Source organism: Pseudorasbora parva, chromosome 9 (assembly GCF_024679245.1).
Source record: "Pseudorasbora parva isolate DD20220531a chromosome 9, ASM2467924v1, whole genome shotgun sequence".
NCBI classification, from domain to species: domain Eukaryota; kingdom Metazoa; phylum Chordata; class Actinopteri; order Cypriniformes; family Gobionidae; genus Pseudorasbora; species Pseudorasbora parva.
This window is the reverse complement of record NC_090180.1, coordinates 30461075-30479579: the sequence shown is the minus strand read 5'-3', so window position 1 is coordinate 30479579 and position 18505 is coordinate 30461075. Positions and strand designations below refer to the sequence as shown.

General features: G+C 34.6%; 1 long non-coding RNA gene across 1 annotated transcript; it reads left to right on the top strand.

Moving 5' to 3' along the window:
- Nucleotides 1-218: 218 nt before the first annotated feature.
- On the top strand, nt 219-3905 carry LOC137089643 (uncharacterized). Its single transcript, XR_010907751.1, has 3 exons — nt 219-456; nt 1396-1546; nt 3468-3905. It is a non-coding gene; the product is annotated as an uncharacterized lncRNA (long non-coding RNA).
- Nucleotides 3906-18505: the final 14600 nt, after the last annotated feature.

Here is an 18505-nt window from a genome sequence, read left to right as displayed (position 1 = left end):
TGTATGATTATTATTCTGGCAAGTTGTGGCAACCTTACAGGTCAGAAATCATATTACTTAATCCTACCCATACCTAAAACTAAAAGCTACTAAAATGATCTTACTAACTGTTAATAAGCAGTAAATGAGGAGATTTTTTAGGCAAATGTCGTAGTTAATGGTTAATATGTGTTCCCCATATATATATATATATATATATATATATACACTGTAAAAAATGTCCGTAAAAATACAGTATAATATACTGTATTATCTTGAAGGAATTTTCCGTATTTGTGTTTTACAGGTGTTTTTCCGTATTTTTAATTGCGCATTGCATTGTGGGAGCAAGAACCTCAGTCGGCGGGAAACGCATGAGAAACAAATTTTTTTACATACACTAATCGCCATTACATGCATGGATCACCATCACGTTTCAGTCAGATTTTGGAGTAGGATAAACCTCCCGCTTCTGTGGTAAACATTAAGAATTGTATTTTGTTTCTGTTCTTTTTCATACATTTGTCACAACCTGTTTTAAAGCGTTATTTTTGTATTTTAGGTGCTATCTGACTCGTCTGTCGGACCCTTCGTGTTAACCGACTTGTACATTCTCAAATTTAGCTGATATTTGTGAAGATGCTCTCAATGTACTGTTTTATTTATTGAATTATCAACTTATATTTGTTGTTGGTGTCGTTTAAACGTTATGTAGTGTATTGAAATGTATTTCACCGGAGTGAGCATGTGGTTTACAGTTGTTAGCTTTACTAACATTACATTTTAAACGAAGTTAGGTGCTACAATATGAAGATGTAAAAGGGCGTGTGTCTCTCTTGAGTAGTTCAAAACTTGTTTACACATTAAATAGATATAAAACTATTCCAGTGCTAAAAGAGGATTAATTCAGTAACGTTAGGCTATCACACGCCCCACTGTTATTTGTGCGCACAGACTCACATACAAAACGTTAACGTTACGTTACAGGGCTCGCGCGCGCACACCGAGGGAGAGGGGTGCGTTTCCGATAGCTCGCGTCCTCAGTGCACTCGAATGGACACATAAGTTATATGGTATGCATTATGTAAGTCAAAATACCCCTCTCGGCAAGTATTCTTGTAAACACATTTGGTTTTGCTCTCATCTGAAAGCGCGCACAGTTAGCAAATATTGAGTTATCTTTCAAGTCTTACGCCTTAACGGACAAACTCACACAAAAAGTATGTCAACATGTCCATCTTGATGAGTATCCAAGCAGACATCTGTATGCTTTTTCAGAACTTTATACAGTCGAGAGACGACGCGTCCCTGTATTAGGTCTTAAAGGGTCTGTTAAATGTCTGGTCTATTGGATGTGTGTGCATGTAACGTTATAATACTTTTCTTGTTGTTATACCTGTATGCTGTTTGTGTAAGGTGATGGACAATTCAAGATTGCTGTGGATCAGGAAATTATTAATGATCACATCACCTCCCCCATCATGGCCCTGAGCTTCACTTTCTCTTTGTTTTATGTTTACATCAAATACCCAAAAGAGATGGCACACTCCCTGGAATTCATCCAAAGGTAAGCAACACATTGCATGTGAAATTACTTAAGATCATGTTGACAATAAGAGCATGTTGTTTTATTGCTATTTTTATAAACTGAAAATTATTTAATCTTGCTGTTTAATTTAATTTTTAAATGTTTAATTTTGTTAATATTATTATTTTATTGAGTGATGGGGAGTGGGTTTAAACAGTGACAATTACATTTGCTATATGGCGTCTTCCTGTCACCTCCTATATTCTTATCAGTGTTTTGTTAGTTTAAACTTACGTCTTCATTAGGGCTGTAGCTATCGATTCTTTTAGTAATCGAGTATTCTACCGATTATTCCATCGGTTAATCGAGTAATCAGATAATAATTACTTTTTTTTTTTAAATAAAGAGCAATACTAAATATAAGAAAATAAGACTTATATATATTTAGGACCCAAAAATGAAATTGATGTTATTGACTCCTCACCCTAATGTCGTTCCACACCTGTAAGACCTCCATTCATCTTCAGACACAGTTTAAGATATTTTATATATTTAGTACGAGAGCGTATGCAAGTGTATGCTATAATGTCCATGTCCAAAAATGTTTTTTTTGGTCCAAAAATAACAAAAACTAAAATTGTATTCAGCATCAGTCTTCTCTTCTGCATTTGTTGGATCACGTGCCAAACTGCTGAAATCACGTGACATTGGCGATCCAAATCATTGATCGATTCACTGATTCATGGCCGTTTGAATCTTTATTTGAGGTTTAAAAAAGAGAAGACTGATACTGAATAAAATCTTAGTTTTTGTTATTTTTTGACCAAAATGTATTTTCGATGCTTCAAGAGATTCTAATTAACCCACTGATGTCTCATATGGACTACTTTGATGATGTTTTTATTACCTTTTTGGACATGGACAGTATAGTGTGCATTGACTGCATTATGCTCTGGGACTAAATATAAAATATCTTAAACTGTGTTCCGAAGATGAACGGAGGTTTTACGGGTGTGGAGCGACATTAGGGTGAGTCATTAATGACATCAATTTCATTTTTGATTAACTAAGCCTATAAAATAAACAAATTAGTTGTTTTCTTTTTAGAAAAAAATACATTTTATTCCTGAAATTGCATACATTACTGTGAAACTAAACAATTTTAATCCATTCAATTGCCGTATTATATTATATAAAAATCTTTTTCAAATTACTTTAAAAAGGTAAAAATAGTTCAATCTAAAACTAAACCTACAACGATAAACCAAAATAATAGTAATATAAATAACAATAATGCCTAAACAATGCATTTATGTATTTAGCTTCAGTTTAGGCATGACATAAGCCTTTACTGTCTTCTGAAGGATTTGTGGCTTTTGTAAGATGCAAAAAATATTGGACACTGGACAGGAAGAAAACTTGAAATAAGAACAAGTGTATAGATGCTCGGATCAGCTCTAATGTCACTGGATCAGCTGTTAAAAACAAACCATAGCCTACACCCGCACCCGATCGTCACAACTTCAAATCCTCAGTTTAAGCGCAATGTTATCGTCATATAAGCTGCACTGAAGTAGGTTGCTTTAAAAAAAAGTCTTCTTCAGTGAAATTACGTTTCTTAAATAACCTAAAATAGGGTTGACAATACATCACAGAGGAGTAACCACTGCAATGTGAGCAAAAGCGAGAGATGTGTTTGTATTTAATTCGGATAAAATACATCACACACAGGCCTACATATCCACATTTTGTGCTAATCATTCATAATTGTTACACAGCTTGTTTTATTACGTTAGTAGTAATAGAAATATGATTAAAGTGTGAAATTTAAATGACCAAATCAATGAAAGCAAGCAGCTTTGAGAGCATGAGCGCTACGCGTCTCACACGCACACTTTACAGCTTGTTCTGATGTTTGTTGCACCTAGCGTTGAAAAAAATGTGTGTTCCTTTCTTTAAGAGTTTTCCTGGGAATAAACCCTGAACAAGGATCAGAGGCTGAGATGAAGGGATCGAAACAACATCAACACATTCCTCCAAGATTTCTGAGGTTCCTGTATAAATCGAAAAACTTGAAAATCCATGGACAATTTTAGCTTTTTTTCCAAGCTCAATATGGAACTTAAACTGAGTAGTAATTCCTTGAAATAGGCACATGGAAAGAGGTAATGATCACACACAGATACATGGAGCCCTGCGTACCACTTAATTCCTTTTAAGGAAAATTGCCACAAACACTAGAACATTTTAAAGACGTCTAGCAGTTGTTAATGATATTGATGGGTTGGTGCTATGGTGGTGTAGTTGTTTTTTTATTTATTTTTAATGGTTGTAAATCTCTAAATTTTGCTTGTTTTGAATTTTTACTTTCTTACCAATCTTTGGTGTCAGTATCCTACATTGTAATATTTGTCTTTTGCTCTTAAAGGGTTAGTTGACCCAAAAATGAAAATTGTCATTAATTACTTGCCCTAATATCGTTCGACACCAGTAAGATCTTCAGAACACAGATGAAGGTATTCGCGTTGAAATCCGATGGCTCAGACAGGCCTTCATTGACACCAATGTCATTTCCTCTCTCAAGACCCATAAAGGCACTAAAGACGTCGTTACAAAGCCCATCTCACTACAGCGGCTCTACAATCATTTTATGATGCGATGAGTAGTTTTTGTGAACAAAAAAACAACAACTAAATAACGACTTGTATGGTGATGGGCCGATTTCAAAAGAAAGTTTCAAACGTTATGAATCAGCGTATCGAATCATGAATCGATTCACTGATTCATAACTGTTCGAATCTTTTTGTTTTGAAATCTGCCCATCACCATGCAAGTTGTTACTTAATTTTTGTCCACAAACTATTCTGGTCTCTTCATAAAATTATTGTAGAGCCACTGTAGTGAGATGGGCTTTGTAATGACGTCTTTAGTGCCTTTATGGGTCTTGAGAGAGGAAATGACATTGGTGTCAATGAAGGCCTTTCTGAGCCATCGGATTTCAACACTAATATCTTCATCTGTGTGTAAAGAGGAACAAAGGTCTTGCGGTGTTGAACGACATGAGGATAAGTAATTATTGACATAATTTTTGGGTGAACTAAAGCAAAAAAAAAAAATAATAAATTTAAAAAAAAAAAACGTATTCTACAATATAAGCACTTTTTAAATGCTTATTAGTGTTTTTCTACATTGTTAAATGAATTGTATAGATTAAAAAGCTGCCTCTATTTTTGTATTCCAGGTTTTTTTTTTGTTTTTTTTTAATTCATTTAAAATAAGTTTTGAGTAATGGGTAATGACAATATCCTTATAAAGTAAAGTTTCGCTTTTTTACAGTGCAAATCTGCTATATACATGTTCTTTTTTTAAATTGTATTTTGCTGTTTAAAGCAAAACAACTTCAAGCACTGAATTTAAAAGCTGCATCCATGTTTTTGCTTTTTTTATGTTTAAATTTGTTTTTGACTTTGTCCGTTGGTCCTCAAATATTTTACTTTTTTTCTGTTTTGACAGTCCAGCACCACACTTAAAAGCTGCTGGGCTGCTTTTTTATTTTTTTTATTTTTAATTTTAAACAAAAAAATGTAATTTTTTTGACTTTGTTTGATCCTCCACTAGTTTACTTATGGACTACAGCACTACTATTGAGTCTCGCTTTTACAGTTTTTCTCAATTGTTTACACACATTTTCTGAAAGCATGCCTCATCCCTAACGAAACAAAAATATATTGCAGTATATTGGAAAATATCATGTAATACATTTAACAATATATTCACGTATATGGGATTTAATATTTATATTCTCTAATATATAGCAATATATGAAAGCGGCAATCATTTGTATATTTTGCAATATATTACAGGAATATATAATATATTGTATAATACCATCAATACATTATTCCATGTATTTACAATATATAATATATTTCAAGTAATATATTGGTAAATATATTTTCCTTTCGTAAGGGATATTCTCAAAACTCTACACACAAATCCAAAAAAACACACAATGGGCAAAACCCCTCAATTCTCCTGCAAAATGAAACTTTACATTCAAAACAATGTTATTTCTTCTCAAAATGGGATTTTGTTTTCAAATGACACACACAAACCATCATATGTATAGACATTTATAAGAACCAGCTGAACACTGATCTGCCCAATGTAAAACACTATGATGAATGTAAAACACTTCTCCATTCATCATAATGACTTAGGCCTTTTTTTGGTTCAGTGTTACACTTACTACAGACAGTACAAACATAAGTGTGTTGTAAAATATGTGAGAATATTGTTTTTATACTCAGAACACACAAATAAACGGTAAAATTGTATTTGATTTTTCCTTTAAAAACAATGTACACAGTTTACATCCCATTCCCAACCAACACAAAGTTGCACATACACTACATACAAAACAACAGAAGAATTAGTTACAGTAAATAAATAAATAATAATAATTAAAATACCTATGCTGCATCCCCCTTTTGCAATTTGAGTGTAATGCAGGAACTGTGCTTGTAGTTTAGCAGAATTGGTTCAGGGGGTTGGTGAATGAGTTACATGTTGTGGTCATTGTGTCTCAAGTACCAGAATTTGTGTGTAAACAATTGAGAAAAACTGAAAGTGCAAAACAAATCTTCCTCCCCACCCACCCATTTGTTTAAAATGTATCAAATCTTTGAAGTGTTATTAAGTGTAACATTTTGACAGTGCAACACTTGTACACATTTGCATGTTTATGGTTGTCTTGCTGTCAAGTGTATTTTTTATTTCAGGTTAAGATTCATATCATTTGTACAACTAAATATATTCAATGCATTTAATAATGTTTAACAAAGATAAAAATAAACCATGTTTGGTGTCTGTATTTAGGTTTGTGCGGCATTTATTTGACCATGTTTAATGAATCAAAAAACTGCATTGCTAATAATGGATGCCATTTTAAAGTATTTTGGCCAATTTATAGTGATTTTATATACAAAACCAGTACAAAATTTCAGTTTTCAAAATTTTAATTATTAACGGAAGTGTATGTAAATGTTATGGAGATTGTCCTGTAAATCTACAGAATTTTCCGTTTTTTTAACTGACAGAAATGTCCGTAAAAGTACAGTAGCTGTACTGTAAATCTACGGAAATTTTCCGTTTTAGAGTTGAAGGAAATGTCCGTAACTATTACGGAAAATGTACCGGTAATTTTCTGCCAGTACATTCTCCGTTTTTTGACGGAATTTTTTTTTACAGTGTATATATATATATATATATATATATATATATATATATATATATGGGGAACACATATTAACTACTATGTTATTATACCCTCCTAAGACCCAGGGTGAAAAAGTGTTTTGAATTTAGTATTTTTTTCATGTCATTACGTTGTTCAGAGCATAACATGTTTGTATTTATTTAGGGAAAAAATATATTGTATTCATCTGTTATACTATGTCCTCATAAGTGGATACCAGGACAAAAAAAAAAAAAAAAAAAGACGTCAAAAATAAATAAATCCATGTTTTTTGGATTTTGATTTACCAATCAATGTTTAGGTTTCATTAATTATTTTTAATTTACATCTTTGTTTAAAGATGATTCTCAACTCCTATGTTATGAAAGATATAACATACATAATTGATATACCATTTTTCTTTATACGACGTTGTGTAAAATAACCATTCATGGGTTTTCCCATTCAAAGTAGTATACACCGTCTCTAATTTGCATATGATTAAGGATATGAGTAAAACTTCAAGTCACGTCACCTTTATTTATAGCGCTATATACAATGCAGATTGTTTCAAAGAATGGTAACATGAAAATAATGTAACCGAATTTAATAGAACGTAGCCTACTAGGCCTATTTAAATATTTAGTGTGAAAAGCCCCGAATGTTCTCTTTACAGGACATCCAAAACTGTGACATGTAGGCCTGGTGTCAGAGACATTCATTACAATACAATGTCCTCGTAGGCTAGGCTACGTGGCATCCAGGAGGTAAGTGTTACCAAAATAATATGTTGGCTAATATACGAAAACAAATATACAATATCAAGAGTATAATACCGAATACTATCGAATTACAGATACACAGAGAGAATATGACTAAAGCGGTGACTGAAAGTTTTTCGCTCGACACCAGGCATGTAATACCGCTGTCTGCGGTTAGATGGCAGCAGCGCTGTTCTCATGATGCGCATACACACTTCCACGGTTACTACTGACTGCAGTCTGACTTTACTGCTGCGCATTTCTTTGTCTTTATTCACTAGATTGTGAGGCAAAGTAATTTAGAAAGGGACGAGAAATGACAACAGAGAAAAGGAAAGGAGATAAAAACAGGCGTGTGTCTTATACAGCGCCATATGGAAGGGGAGGAGATATCACACAGGTGAGGTGATAGATTATTGACAATCCTGACATTGATTAAAGCTAGGCTGTTTCTTTAACTATTGGCATTTTGGCCCTGTGGACAGAGAATCCTGTCATTTCTTCTATTTTCTTCTGATTTCTAACTCGGTCCTTTCTGTGACATATCAAATTATGTTTAATTGCATTCTGTGACAGAAATGACAGAGTAGCCTAACTAAAGCTGCCTTGCTAACGCTAATTTTATAGCCAGTGTTTTTAATGCAAAGCCTGATATAAAATAAAATAATATTTAAATTACAATTTATCTTAAGGTGTCATTGTTGCATTGTAATCCTATATTTAAGCACTTATTTAACTACATGTACTTACTATTGGATTAGGGTTTGGTTGAGTGTTGCATGTAATTATACACAATTTACTGTTATTACTATGGTAAGTACATGTAGCATATGTAAAAAGACACTGTAAAATAAATATTATACTTTTGCATAATTTGACAAAATTTCTTGTAATTGAGAATGATGCTTATGAGGTGTATTTATATATTTATTTTGCACATGATTTTATGTCATTTAAGTTCTTAAGAGACACAAGGAGGACACTGATACATTTGCTAAGTTATTTTTAGTGGCAACATTGTTTTGTGGAGGAAATAACAGCATATATATTCATGTATATAAATCATTATCAATATAATTATTGAAAAAAGTGTGTGGTTATTTCATTATTTGTTTAGATCGTCATACATAATAATATTTGTATTTTATTTTTGGGTCTGACAAGGATAAAACCATTCAAATAAATACAAAAATATGTCTGCAAAATAAATATAAACTAATGCAAAGGCATGAAAAAGTTTAAATCTTTTTTTTAAATTCTTATAAATAAAATAAACGCCTGGCAATAATGACATTAAAGGAGAGACACAAACCTTTATTGTTACCATTCATACCATTCATAGAGTTGAATTATTTATTTTAAGTACTGAGTAATAATATTTAACTACATATACTTACTTTATGGTTAGTGTTTGTTTGAGGGTTAGTTGCATGTAATTATGCATAATTTACTGTTATTACTATGGTAAATACATGTAACATATATAACAGACACTGTAAAATAAAGTGTTATCTTACGAAGTATACATTTGCATGATTGTTTTACATAAAATGGACCTCATTTATTTATTACAAGCAAAATTAGTTTTCAGTGTAAATAATTTAAAAAATACACTAATTGTAAAACATATGCAAAAGCACTAACACACAACAAAAAAAAATGTGGGGAAAAAGTTTGTTTTTAGAATTTTTGTGGTCAGTAATTTATAATTTATAATTAAATGTAAATGTAATGTAATAGTAGTTAAAATAACCATATAAAAATGACAAAAGGACACTTTAATAAGCATTATGAACACTCTTATAATTACAGATATACATACAACTTTATGATTAAAGCGGTGATTTGTTCTTGAGGAATATGAGTTTTCCTGTAACAGACACATGGCTGTCCTTTCTTTTAATCTCTCTCTCTCTCTCTCTCTCTCTCTCTCTCTCTCTCTCTCTCTCTCTCTCTCTCTCTCTCTCTCTCTTCTCTCTCTCTCTCTCTCTCTCTCTCTCTCTCTCTCTCTCTCTCTCTCTCTCTCTCTCTCTCTCTCTCTCTGGGAATGTTTAGTCAGGATTTCTCCCCTGCATCAGCATTTCAGTGCTGAGGAGTGATTTAAAGGGGCACAGGGCTGCCCGACGGGCTCGGCAGTGGAAATAAACACAGCCCCCCCATCCGACTTTTTAATTAGCCAGAGGTTTGGGCTGACAACTCTTCCTGACACCACTATAGTGCAGTAACTAGCTATTACACTAAATATTTGGAGTGTCGCACAGCTGAGGCTGACAGTGTGGGCTTCCTAGGGGACCAACAAGAAACGAAACGCTGAAAGAAATATGAGGGAAATCAGGGGCAATAAGAATGCGTGCAGCGATCTCGTGCCAGCGGATTCATCAACGCATGAAGCTTTAAAAGCGCTGGTGGTATTTCGAGTCGCGTGAGGGGTGGGGGTGCTTCTTGCTTGATTGCATGCTCACAATTTTAATGAAAGTCGTGAGGGATGTTGACTTGGCACCGCTTTGAGAATGTATTGTGGGAGGGAGATGAACGTCGGGCTATTTGTAGGGTCATGACTTTATAAGAAACGCATCTGCCCACCTGGACTCTGTTTTTTGTTGACTCATGAAGGTCTAACTTTATTCTGTGCTATTCAGCTAAAGTTTTAACAGTGCCAGTTGAATATGAACATGCTATTGCTTTGTCAGGTACTTTGATAATTCATTGATAATTCATTGATATGGCAAGTAAAAAGTGTCCTGTCCTTTTTTTTATAATGTTATTATTTTTTTCATTTGAATGAATATTACAATTTAATCTTTCTTTCTTTACTGACAACTGATCATCTCAACCTGACAAACTGTCATTGTATAATCCACGACGGCACTAATTATAAAAATTCAGGTATTGTTAAACTCTGTAAAACCTAACGCTCAAAATAATTAATTGGTTTGAGCAGAGACAACTCAAATTAAACTAATTAGTTCAAACTAATTAACTTTTATGAGTATGTAAAACTTCCGTTTTCTTCTGAGCTCTCAAAACTGACACATTTTAAGTAATCTGAATTGTTTAATTGTTTTGAGTTTTATGAACTTGTTTCTTTTCATTTAGACTAAATAAAATGTATCGTAAATTGGGCTGGAATTTTTGTTTCCCAGGATTTTGTAATATTAACGTTAAGTGTGAGATTTGGTAGTGTTTAATTTGGTAGTGTTTTGTTATGCTAGTTTAGAAGAGTTTCTGTTATGTTGGTGACGAGTGGAGCATGAGCATAGTTTGAGAACAGATATGTTAAATGTATTATATCATTTTCTTTATTCAGCAAGTGCTATGCTAATGCTACCAAAGCATTGTGTTACCAATTAGCAAAGGGGCATTTATTGAATTAGCTAGTTAAAGCTAATCAAGTTTCCAGTACTAAAAAATGTAGATGATATTTCATGATATTTTTAAGTTAAATTTATGAATTAGCTTACTCAAGTATTTCAGTTCAGTTCAGAGCAATTGAAATGTACAAAATATGCAAGTTCAGTTTACATAAACTTTTACATTTCTTAACTTAAAATTTAAGGCAACTGAACTTATTTGGGTCTAAAGTGTATGCAATTGTGATGGCCTGTGGTTGCATCACTGAAACATTAATTTTATAATTGACACCCACATACGCCACTAAAATAATTTCTAAAAGAGGCGTTTTGAATATCAACATGCTATAGCTGGTGTAAGACAGGTGAGAGAAGTGTGGTTTGCCGTTTCTATAAACAGACGTGTGTTTTTTGGGGTTGTGCTGAGCAGACCTGCTGGAGTCATAATTAAAGGGGAAAAGTTAGTTGCACAAACACTCACTACAGTCATTGTTTTGGACTGGTTTTGTTGTTCCTGTCTAATTGCTGGTTGCCGTTGGAGCTTGTGCACCTGATGATAGACATTGCCAAGCATTCTGGGATTGATCCAGGTCACAGAGAGAGAGAGAGAGAGAGAGAGAGAGAGAGAGAGAGAGAGAGAGAGAGAGAGAGAGAGAGAGAGAGAGAGATTGGTATTCTCTTGGCATAAATAAAAGCCTAGGTTTGTGCATTCCTCTAGTTTCACACAACTATAATAACAGATTCATAACCGTATAATGCAGAGTCAAAAGTACAATGTGACTGGAGCAGCCATCATTGCCTGATTTGAGCATGTTTATTCCAAATCTAATTAGGGAAAAAAAAAGTTGAATAAATTTGTAAAACTTAATCAGGTTTGCCTTAATTTATATTTAACACAATATGTTTTTATTATGTTTATTATGTATGAATTCTCCATGACAGGAGAGTAAGTCTGTTGAACGGTTTCAGACCCAGTATATTCACTCTTTATGTTCTACAGGTCCGTCTATAGATCCTTATCAGTGTTGGGTAAGTTTATCTTAGAGTTTCATTGTTACATGTTACAAGCAGTTACTTGAGTAATAAGTATAATTTATGCATAATTAAATGCAACAAACCCTAACCCTAAACCAAACCCTAATCTTATAGTAAGTACATGTAGTTACACAATATCACACAGTACTTAAATATATAATTACAGTGTAAGACACCTTAAAATAAAGTTTTAACCTCTTTATTTTACAATATCCTTGATACTCGTTACATGTAGATACTATAATTGCTATAAATTATGCATAATTACAAGCAACTAACCACACAACCTACTCTAACCCTATAGTAAGTTATTGTAGTTACATAATATTACACAGTACTTAAATGTATAATTAGAATGACACCTTAGCATAACAATTGCATTGCTTATTGCTAATTTCTAAATCCTGTAATATACTCAACAACAATACAAGGATAGACATGAAATGGCATGAAAATAAATTAATTCTTTCAAATAAATAATATAATATACTTAAATTATTATTGAACTGGCCAGAGTATGTAAAGGGAAAAAGTTACAATAAAAACATACATTTCTATGTTAAATCCACCATTATTTTATAAAGAATTATTCTAAAGTCTATACATTATTTAGTGCAATCACATTAGAAGTTACTGCAATTAAACTACAAAAAAATAAGAGTAATCCCTTACTTTACTTTTTCAAGGGAAAAGTAGGCTAATTAAATCACAGTTACCTAATTATTTAGTAATGCATTACACCCAATACTTAAAATGGTTGCAAACAAGTGCAAGTTCAAATGAATCATTGCTTTTTTCACTTACTTTCTTCAGGTTGCTAGTCCCCCCTTCTTTAATTCCCACTGCTATATCCATTTTAGATATTAAATTGTTTAGTTGATCATTATCTTTTATTTGATCCACCTATTTAATTATAAAGGTGTTTGCTAAAGAACAATTGTGTCCTTGTTTGAATTATGTGATGTGTATTGTATGTGAGACTTTTTACCTTAGACAGATTTCTATCACTGGTTGTTTGAAAATGAATTTGAAGTACAAACATTGTGAATCGGTGTGCTTTATTATCAGGTGATGTATTTAGCGCAATCTGTAATAATTAAGTGATATTAAATATTACTACATGTATGCATCTAGTCACATCTCAGGCATCACAATGCTTACATTGCACTATTGTGCCTGGATAATATTACAGTCAGCATGTGAAGTGTTGCTGTCAGTAGTGCATGTGTGGATGGTCATTTTTCATCACAGCGCTCGGGCTTTCGTCCTCCCCAGCGACTCTCCCTGAAAGAGGAGGAGTGATCCTCCGCTCGGACCTCCAGCGTCTGGAAAACAGGCCCGCTGCGGGAGAGCTGCATGATTCCTGCCATTAGTGGGCTGGAGACCTCAGGCCTCAAACCGGCCTTTCTGCTTTTATTCCTCCCTGATGTACTCGGTTTCTCACCAGACTGGAGCAGCTGGTGAAATCTGACTGAAAACAGCCAGAGATTTGATTATGGTGACCGGTGAAACATTGCTTGTTCCTTAAAATGTTTTATCAGCAAGCTAATATCAATATGAAATGGGGGAGGAGTTTGTGATGGATTACTTTGTGGACAGACTTATTTAAAGAATGCTGCACTTAATTGATTGATCCCATAAGTTTGGCAGTTGGAGCGGAAAGGGTGTGTGTGTGTGTTTTAACCATTTACTAAATTTAGCTAGAAGTTCTCCTTGGGAGGCTGGCATTTTGTGTTGTTTTATGTATAAAGTAAGTTATGTAATAAAGTTGACTCAAAGGAAATCTGTTATATGCATATCTCATCAATGCAGTTTAAATATGAATGCATTAGACTGTATTTTTATTCCACATTGTATATTTGTATGATAAAAAAATGTTGACTTTAAAAAGGTTTTACATTTACGTTATGTAATCTCATGATCATTTCAAAAACAAATTAAGCTTTTGTCCATATTCATTTAATTAGCCTAAAAGACAGTTGATGTATTTTGATTCAAAAGTGTAAAATAAGCAGGGGCTTTTCAAGACTTTTGCAAATGTAACTCTTTCAACACGTTTATATATATATATATGTATATATATATATATATATATATATATATATATATATATATATATATATATATATATATATATATATATATATATATATATTTTTTTTTTTTTTTTTTTTTTTTTTTTCAGTTAGTAACCCGGTATAGAAATTTAGTTAAATTACCACAAAATTCAGCTACTTTAGTCAATCCAAAACCTAGACTCAAATTACAACTTATGTGGAAAAACCTAAAATATTAAGTATGAAACATAATATTTTTTGTGGTGATAGTATCTACTGGTTTTGGACTCATACTGTAGCCTTTCATTATTTTAATTTCATTTATTTGCAGATGATTGCCTTTACACACCACAAGTGATGCTTTTCAGAAGAGTTTTTATACACTTCCTGAATTCAGAGCATACACTCATCATGGTCAGTTGCCATTGTGTCTGCTTCACTCCATTTTCTCTCTCTCTTCCTCCATCTGTCCATTTCTCTCATCCCCATGTATATTTGCTCCTGATCTATTAATAGCCAAAGTGGCTGTGAGCGATCGCTCAGTGTCTACACCTTCTTTCATTCAAGCATTTACACGAATTAAAAACAAAAGCAAACAGCCATCACAGCACAGAAGAGAAATGCTCGCATTGACTCGAACTGACAGAAAGTTAAATACTGGAGACTTGCAAGGGAAAGACAGACGTCTGCATTCCCCATTAATAGGATATTTATTTACTACCATTCATTTTTTTGCAAAACAAATTGATGCAAAGGCAAAACTAACAAAATCTTTAAAAAAATATTGAAATAATATGCAGTTCTTTGCAGTGACACACAGCTGTGGGTCTGGTTAAGTGAACGTGCACATGGTTATGTAATAGTGGTGCAGATTTGGCAGTCAGAGGTCAAAGTGTTTCTGGACTATGAAGACCAAAAATATACACCCAACCAATGTGGGACAGATATCAGCAAAAAGAGCAGACGACAATCCTGTACAAATCTGCACTGCAATGTGAGATATCTGATATTGGACAATTTATATTACTAATGTACTGTAACAGATCCAAGGGTGAAGAAAATCTATCTATCTATCTATCTATCTATCTATCTATCTATCTATCTATCTATCTATCTATCTATCTATCTATCTATCTATCTATCTATCTATCTATCTTTGTGATGGATTACTTTGTGGACAGACTTATTTAAAGAATGCTGCACTTAATTGATTGATCCCATAAGTTTGGCAGTTGAAGCGGAAAGGATGTGCATGTGTGTGTGTGTGTGTGTGTACTTTGCAAGTTAGGCTAATATATTTTTTATTATTATTTTTTTCTATTTTTGGTAGATTTTTCTTAAGGAGCATCATTTATTTTTAGATTTAGGCCTATTTGATAGGGTTCCTGGTTCAGGCACCCTGGGATGTAAACTTCCCTGATGGATAGCAGTTTCCCTTGAGCCTACAAGTTTATCTGGTGTGCCAACTTGTATGAAGGGCACGACTGAAGACCCCACTGATGATTTATGTATGCAACCGGAATGAATGCGTGAACTTGATCATGCGGGGAAGATTTCCACTCGGGGAGAGTCCCTTGATTTTGAGTCACCACTGCAATGGTCTCAGGTTCAGCAGGCCAAAATGTATCACGTTGGATGGCAGCTGCCATCAGACCTAACATTTTCTGGAACTGTTTGACAGTAAATGACCGGCCTAGCTTTGGTTTTTTTACTGCAAGAAACGATGTTATACGTACAGGCAACAGACCCCACATCGCCACTGAATCCCAGGTAATATGCCCAGATAAGTTGTTCTCTCTACTGGAGAAAGCACACTTTTCTTTGTGTTCAGCCTTAATCCCTTTTCAGCCTTAACTTTCTCATATAAACAAGAAAAATATCTTGATGTTGAGGTGCCATCTGCTATGACTGAGCTAAAATCAACCGATCATCAATATAATTAAGGTGAGGCGGCGCCACTATAGAATCCACACACTTTGTGAAAGTGCAGGGTGACAAAGCTAGACAGAAGGAATGCACCTGATATTGGTACGCTTCTCCCCCGAAAGCGAACCTCAGGAACCTCCTGTGTTGTAGAAGGATGGATACATGGAAGTATGCGTCTTTGAGGTCTATACAGTGACAAACCCGTCCTCAGACCTTAACTGTGACACAATCTGTTTGAGAGTTAGCATATTAAACTTGAGCTTCCCTAGAGAGCGATTCAACTAGCACAGATCTAATATCGGGTGCAACCCTCCATCCTTCGTTGGCACAATGAAGTAACGGCTCTAAAACCCTGACTCCCTGCCTGAAGGAGGAACCCTTTCTATAGCCTTCTTTTAGAGAAGACTCTTAACTTCCTGTGTCATGACCAGAGCCTGCTTGGGGCCTATCACTGTCGTATGACCCCACTGAAAGGAGGTATACGCTTACTGAAATGGATCACGTACCCTTTTTCTACTGTCTGCAGGACCCACTGAGATATGTCCATCTCACAGTCTTTCTGAGGGGAACACGTGCAGTGACGCTCTGCTTTTGCTGCGACCAATGTGAGGAGCTCATACTCTGCATGCCATTGCTTGACCTGCCGCCAATTATGCTTTACCCACCAACGCTAATGTAGCTTGGTAGGTAATGTTAAGGCTTTTAGGAATGATGCAGCCGTGGGAGAGAGATGGCTTGCAAGCATCTCTTCAACCCTACAATGTTACTATATGTTGATGTTTTAAGAGCAAAACACGAAAGGAGACCGACTTCTTCCAGGACCTCGACACCTCAGTAAGGTAAGCTCTGATATGGATTCTGTGATATGGCAGAAAGCACAATTCTAGTTTACTTTTTTGACAAAGCCTTTGTTTCTTGGCCAGCCACTCAACGTTTTAACTTTGCAACGACCCTAGTCAGCACCTCTACTAGCTCCTCACTTGCAGGGAACTGAAGTGACGAGTCTTTGGTATCCCCTGTCGTGATACTAACAACATCCAACTCCTCAGAGCTGGATAGTTGCAGTACCGGTGCATCATCCAGGGCAGAATTAACTGCAGTGCATGCTTCCAAACCCCAAGATGAGGCACTGGATCTAACAGGTGAGGGTCGAGAAAGTGCGAGGCCAGTCTCTAACTCCTCTGTTAAATCCATGTGCAAACCCCACAACTGAAGCTGCCACTCTACCTTTGCAGAAGCAGGACCAGAGCTGCAAGGAACGGAAAGTGAAACGCCCTCTTCAAAGAGCAATCACAATGCTCTCAATCAGCCCCCTCAAGGGCTGCCTGAGTGTGCTCCGCTCCCAAACAGGCAACACACATAGAGTGTGTATCCCCACCCGTAATAAAATGAAGGCAGGGATGACACACTTATTGCTGTTTACTCACTATAATATTTTCTCTTTTATGTTTTTTTTTTAAAGTCCCAGTAAACCGGACGCATGACGCATTTTCAAGTGAAACAGAATATTGAATAGAGGGCAGGGTTTTACCTCAGTGCTCCTCTCCATCTCCCGCACATAGCAGACTAACGATTGGAGGGGAGTGGTTAAAGATATTCAAACCCAAGCCATTAAACTGCCATCATCTGAGAAGGAACACCATTCCAGACCGGAAGTTGCTTTTCAGATTCACACAGAGCACTTATTGAAGAAACAGGAGCTAGGACTGTTAGTGTTCACAGGGTCCTCCGTCAGGCGGAGGCATTCTCACAGTGTTTAGACACAGCATGAGTTCCCTTGAAAGGGAACTGAATAAATTAGCTTTCCATTGATGTATGGTTTGTTAGGCCGAGTGATTATTTAAAAATCTGGAATCGGAGGTACAAAAAAATCTATATATTGAGAAAATTGCCTCTAAATTTGTTCACATGAAGTCCTTAGCAACGTATATTATCCTTAGCAACACAATAATACATTTGATATATTTACGGTAGGAAATTTACAAAATATCTATGGGACATGATCTTTACTTAATATCCCAATGATTTTTGGCATAAAAGAAAAATCAATAATTTTCACTCATACAATATATTGATAGCTATTACCACAAATATACCTGTGCGACTTATGACTTATTCGGTACTTATGTTTTGTGGTCCAGGGTGACATTTATCAAATATGTATCAATACCCCAGGGTTTGATATTTTCTTTTGCAGGTTTAACCGGTAACTGCTATTATCAGTTCTTTATCATTATCAATGTAGTAAAAATGCAGAGAATGTAGTTTTTCAGATGAACATTTGCACAAAATACTGAGCTAAAACCTTAAAACTAAAACTCTTTTGTTGTTGTTGTTTTGTTTTTTTTTGTAATCCAGAAAATTTGTTGAAATATCTCTGAATAAAAAATGCTGCTTAAATCACCAGTGAATGGCATACTTATATTTTCATGTTCGTATAATTTAGTTTGTCGTATTCAAATACACTTAAAAAAACACCTTTTCAATTAGTTTATCAGTGATAGAGATTTGTGAGGCCTGCATGTGAGAAAAGCCCGTGAGAAACCTCTGAAAATAAGGAGGGAAGAAAAAGAGACACTTATAATAATTTGTTTGATCTATTGTTCCAAGGCTGTGACACAGCAAGTCAACCT